Raw genomic sequence first — 6757 nt, forward strand, 5'->3', positions numbered from 1 at the left:
GATAAAGGCTGAGGCCTAACTAGGTAAACATATTTGGGGTAATGGTTAAGATTTGGGATAAGATGTGAATTGTGGTTAGGTATGAACTGGTCGTGGAAGCACATCAGGGCTTGGAAGCTAGTGGCGCTCCTCTTTCTGTCAGGAATGCAATAATTCTACCTGGTCACAAATGGTCAAATGTAATGTCAAACTTCCTAAAACTCAACCGAATCAAACTTGACCAACTACTACTTGTGGTGGAGACAACTCCCTTATGTGATGTAATATTACGCAATAGTGAAAAAAAAACATTTGTAGTTGCAAATGCTGAAAATCGCCCCTGGTTTCTCTGAATTGTTCCACTCTGAATGATAATTTTCAAACAAGGCTGACTATGAATTATGTAAACAAAATGTAACCTACAAGTTGCTCTTCAAAGGTGTTTTTGTTCAGCTGTCCACAATGAATGGGTGCCGATACAAAGTCTTAAAGGTTCAGTGTGAAGAATTTAGTGACATCTAGTGGTGAATTTGCATGTTGCAGCTGAAAAAGGTGTTTAGTTTGTCCAGTCTGGCCTACTGTAAAAAAAAACATGGTGATGTAAATATAAAGTATTTCAATAAAAGGGCCCATTCTAGGGTGAAGAAAACAACAATTTATACAATTTAGATGAAACCCACTAGAGAAAACACAATTTTATATTAAACGTCTGCCATAAGATCCCTTTCACCTAATAAGGATAGTTACACAGGTTTATAATCAGATTAGTACTCGACATTTAGTTCTGATGGCAAAGGTTAGGATAAGGTTCCTACTTTACATACTTCAAACGATAAATAAAAATGCAAACCTCCATTGCTCACTTTGCACAACCCTCTACTAGATATTTTCATAACGTTTCCTATTCAAATATTTATGCCTGCACAAACACACCATTACAAATTCCTTGTATGTGTAAACCTACTGAGCAATAAACCCTGATTCTGATACTGAACTGAAGCCGCGAGGGAATGCATTACGCAAATCACTGTCCCGGCTGAGCTAGAAGTATGAGGTTGTGTGTGTGCGTTACAGGTGTGTGTGTGTTACAGGTGTGTCAGTACAAGCTGCTGAACACTGCAGGACAGCATTCCATCGCTAAGACGTTTCCACTGTCTCTGGGAAACCGCCTCATTAGTTTAAAAAGAAGGGAGGGGCCAGAGTCATCACACGCTTTGGACACACATGCAAAACACGCCATCTAATCAGCTGCTATAAATAGTCATGAAAGATTCCATGAAAAGTGTTCAGCCAGCTATGAATAGAAGTCTACGTGTGTAGATGTCACAAATAGAGACTGCGTCACTCAAAAATAGAAGCAGGGACCCAAAGTTTCAGAGTTCTGCATCTCTGCCAGCACCTGAACTGCAGTATGAGTGGACGACCAATGTGGTGTCGCTAAACTTTTTTCTGTCTTTCTATTATTAATATGCTGTACCTCCAGAGCCAGCACTGACAGTGTCATTCCTCTTTGAACCTTCTCTCCGTCTCTATATAGACTCGCTGGAGCGTCGCCCTCCCTGCTATGTTGGGAGCACAGGATAAGCCAAAGGAAGCCTAAGCCAAGCTGATGTAAGTGTGTTTGTTGTTCTCTGCGTGAGACGCTGAGAAATAGAAGAAGAAAAAAAATCAGCCAACCAGCACAGTTTAAACAAAAGCTGCTCAGCCTCACATGCTTTACTGCTTGAAACAGAACAGACACGGCATTTGCAAATAGGGATGCCAAAAATTATTTATATGACATGTTTGCATTTCATTAAGCAGATTAAAATGTCACAAATTTTCAGGAAATAGGGAGTAAAGTCCTACTTCTCTGACCTTTACCAAAAACGATTTTCTAATGTTTATACAAATAGTAACGCACACCTGGATGATCTGGTTGACTACAAAGACAGATTGGATTAAGTGACTCATCACATTAAAAAAAGCACAACTCCCGGAACACACTGGCACAGTCAATATTTAGCTTAGACACTATTCTCCTAAAAATGAGATTACTTACTAAACACTGTTTGTTCAGTAACTCTGGAGGTGACAGGAAGAGGGCATTATGTCTCGATGCAATTATATATTAACACAAGACTATCTATAATACAGCAGGAAATCAAACACAAGTGGAATTGCTCTAACAAATGTGATACATGCTTTCTTTCTTTGCAGAGTTGTGAAAGATAAAACTGAAGTTCAAGGTTGTTTCGGTCTCAGTCAAAAAAATGACTCTGGAAACAACATGTAAAAAACAAACGAACATGCTTTAACATTCACAAAGTGTCACCTTGGCATATTAAACAACTTACTAACTCTCCTTATCCAGTGGTTATGCTTTGCAATCATATCTCCTTGGGTGTTATCAAGCCCATATGAGCTTGTGCAAACGGTGACTGTGCTATCAGACCATATGTGAAATAACTCAATGGGAAGTGAATGCATCTCAAGTGAGGCATGAAACGTCTGCATCTGGTCTTCCTGCAGGTCCAGTCTCAGCCAGCAGATGTCAGGAGCGATTTACTTTTCACTTTTTGTTTGGGTAGTACTCTGGGGGGGAATTTGGGAGGTCTTCTAAGCGGAGCCCCTGCAGCCATGTGTGTTCTTCAATATGTGATTAGCATCGGCGACCCTTGATTTAAAAAGTCATTCGAGCTAATTAACATTAAACACCATAGTCTCGCTGCTTTCATATAATTACCCCGATTCATGATCCTCACAACCTATTAGAGCGTCTCATCAACCCTGAGGTTGCACTGACCAGGGATTTGTATTCTGAGTCACACACGAGTCAAATGAAGAAAGAGACACAAGCACAGGTTTGACTGACAGGCCAAACACAAAATGGTCTCTTATGTTTTGGACACGTAGTTTAAAATCCACATTCATGTAAACCCTCTTACAATATTACAGTTATATTTGAGCTATGAGGTATTTCTGACGTAATGGAAAAAGCTCCCTGACCTAGAGCCAGTCTGAGAAAAGTTCTCATCTCTATTTCTATATGCAGTACCCCCCACACATACTTCTACACTATTATAAACTGTATATAAAGTCGGCCAAACACTCCACCTCCTCCATGTCAGTGAATGGGACAGAGACCAAACTGAAAAGTTAAAGTACACGATAAATTAAATCCTCTCAAAGAAGTTTTTTGTCTTTTATTACACAGGCGTATGTCCAAGCGCTAATTCTTCTGCCAAATGTTGTTTAACAATAAATGCAATGCAGCAATGTCCACTGGGCTATTATCTCTATCTCTTCAGACTTGAATTAAAAGAATCCATGCACTGCACCACCGAATGCATTAAACCCAAAAATACAAAACTGGTGAAGCTCATAAAGTTCCATCTCTGTCAGGGATTGTTTGCCATTTCTCATCTCGATATATAACTGAGCAGTGTTTTGTCATACACCAGCAGTTCAGGCCCTGACTGAGGTAAACAGCAGCCGCAAAGGCAGCAAGACACTGGATTCAGTCATGTTCAACAGGAAAAGTTATAGATGTGCAGAGAGGCCCGATAAAGCCGCGTGAATAAGTGGTGCATCTGATTCGAAACTGGCAAAGTTGCATAACTTGGAAACAGGAAAAGAGCCGTAGGATTCAGCCTGTGGCCCAAAGTGTCACACGTGGTTCCAGACGCAGCCGAATCAGCAGAAAAGCAGAAGTCGACAGAAAGCATGAAACAGGATGAAGGCTAATACCTGCCACTCCTGCCGGCTTATTAGCTAAATCTCTTCATACATGCAAATGGTTTTGTGTTGGCTGGGGGCAGGTGTGGATTCTACCTGGAGCATGAAGGTGAGCATGAGATAAAAGTGCTTAACGGCTTAAGCAGTTGACATTCACGCAGTTTTTATCACACATACCTGATGAGATTTTAAATTTGTGGGACTTTTAACTTTTAATTACCGACATCCATGTCGATTTTTTGTCTTCTTATATAAGCAAGAATAGAAAAACAGACAAAGTTCCATCTTGAAATCTATAATTCAGTAACACTCGGGGGATCAGTCTGCTTCTTGGCTCACACCACTCTGTAGTTCTCAGCCTTTCATTGTTGTTAACACACTCTCTAGCGGGAACCACATAAACCACAAAACTGACTGATGTTAGTTGAACCAACAGCAACAGAGGAAACATTAATAATACACAGTGTTAATCTTACTTTACTGCAAAGAATGATATAAACTCAAACATTTTTTCCGCATAACCTGGTGCCAGATATGATTTATTTTCTCTTTTAAACCAGCGGAAAACAAAACAATGTTTAATTTACACATTTTTCATCCACTCTGGTTTCAATATCACTGCTGACACTATCATCCTTGTTAAACAACTGACGCAAAATGAGGTCAATTAACGGAAAAGAACACTATAACTACAGAGAGTAATTAATGTCCCTTAAAATTTTGAAAGGGTTACATATTTACATATTTAAAATGATCACATGATATTTAATGTCCATTACACAAGGCATTGGGTTTTTGATTTAAAAGAAGATGTCTGCTCTTCTATGTTGCTTCGATGTCACATGTCACTAGAAGAATCCCACACATAAACAAAAGATTGCACTCGAGTAAAAGTGGATGGATACCTCTGCTTTGTGAGAGAGGAAATCCCCCAAATGGTCACTGAGTTTGTATAATTTTTCTAAACCCAGTGTTGTTATGAATAAGGAAATAGCTCAGCGGCCATCTTGTCCTGCTCCCTGCCTTCTGTTCAATACGTGCATAAGTGTGGAGAACATGATTTAAATCTGAATTCTGTATAAAACCAGTGAGAGAAGGGGAGAGACAAGCTAAAGACAGACACAGAGAAAAGGGGGATTTTTTTAAATGTTATGTGACAACGACAACATGACATAAGGAGAACGAAGGAGGGGAAGAGATTCCGTGAACACAGACTTTTTTCAGACCATAATAGTAAGACAAGAAATAAGGTGAGAATAAACCGTCAAGAAACTGGGCCTCAAACCAAACGGAGAAGGAGGCAGCGTTGTCACTGACTTTGAAGGGAAGTTGAGAGACTCTGTGCCCACCTGCTTTTCTGCTGTTGCCCACTTGCTTCTGCTGACACACACAGACACACACACACACACACACCTGCTCATCTAATTCATATCCTCTGCATCAGTGCTTCTGTCAGGAGGAAATGTTAGTGTCACTGAGGCAGAAAACACAAGCGTGCATATGAGATGTGCCCGTGAGTTGTGGGTTACACACGATGCATCACAGCTGAAGGCGACAGAATTTTGTTTACATCGACGCTGAGATCAGAGGAAAAGATTCCTGAATATTTTCGGGAAAGTGCATGACTGAGTATGTGTACAACTGGGGAGTGACACACAGACACACAACATTGGCATCAAGTCAAACACAGAAATGAAATAAAGCTGCCAAAGGGATGAACATTTGTACAGGTTGTGTTGATTTCTCAATCCTCGTGTTTAAATAACACAGGAAGTCTTCCCACGCAAAAGACAGGAAAAAAAGTAAAAAAACAAGTTTGTGCTTTGCCCCTTGAGCTGAAAGGAAGTTGTACTTCCTCTCCTCCTCTTCCTCTTCTATTGTCCCATCGCCGCACATCCAGTTCTCCTCTCCTCTTCCTGCAATCCCTCGTCTCATGGCTGAGTCAAGCGAGCAGCTGACCGGGGATTTCCTGGACAGGTCATGCAATAGAAACCACAGTCCCTCCATGGTGTTCTGCTTTGCCTTGTTCTGCTTCATTTTTCTCTTCTTATCTAAGGCTGCATCCCCCTCTCTGTCTCTCCGGCCTCTCACTCATTCACATTCATGCCACAAGAGCTGATATTTTTTCCTGAGGCGTGGTTGATAACGTGGTAATTACTTTAACCCAGCTGGTCATGTCTGGGTATTAAGAGGAGTTTCAGACTGCCTCTTATGTTAATGCATTCGATACACACTTGAAGCTGGTTTCACACTGAAGTCCTCACATCTCCATGAACTTTTCAAGAGGGACTGAGTTTGAGAATAGATGCTCCTAACTTTTCCTGATAGCCCTGTAGACAAATATCCTGAAAATGTTCAAGTGGGCCGATGTTAAGATACAGAAGGAGAATGTCAGGGAAATCCTCAGCAAGCGAGCAGGCGTGTTGATGATGTTTCTAACATGCGATAGATATGAAACTGGAAGTATAAGAATATCTCAGGGTGAAAAAGAGGTGACATACAAAGTTGTCACCTTTGAAAGACTCAAGATATTTGGTGACAAGGGCCGACACCAAAATTGTCAAAAAAGTCTGCAGTGGAATGTATAGGTAATGTCCTGCCTCTTGATTGCTCCCCTAAAAGTTACATGAAAGGACATGTTCATGTTGTTGTGAATTTTTTATGACCCAGATAATCTGCGTTATCAAATGTTTTGAAAGGGAAACTCTCTTTTATTATCGGTGCTTTTATCCCTTTGTTTGAACTTTGCAATCGAAACCTAAACTTAACCTTCACAAGTGTCAGACACATTTAGTATCGCATGGCTGCACCATTAGACTAAAACCCATTAAATAACAAGTCTACACACAACACTGAGCCCATCTCATACACTTAGCCATGAGATTGTCCATTGCACTGCAGGATGAGTTCATGACGAAGAATACAGACGCATCAGTCGGGATTTTTTTGAGCAGCTACAGTAAACGGCAACACTTCTCGAGATGTATTTGGACCGGGCCAAGGGCCTGATTGCTTTTCTCAGCTTGTGGCCTCAGTGACTCAGCTCGGGGCAATTCAGACC

This window comes from Limanda limanda, chromosome 17 (genome assembly GCF_963576545.1).
Source record: "Limanda limanda chromosome 17, fLimLim1.1, whole genome shotgun sequence".
NCBI classification, from domain to species: domain Eukaryota; kingdom Metazoa; phylum Chordata; class Actinopteri; order Pleuronectiformes; family Pleuronectidae; genus Limanda; species Limanda limanda.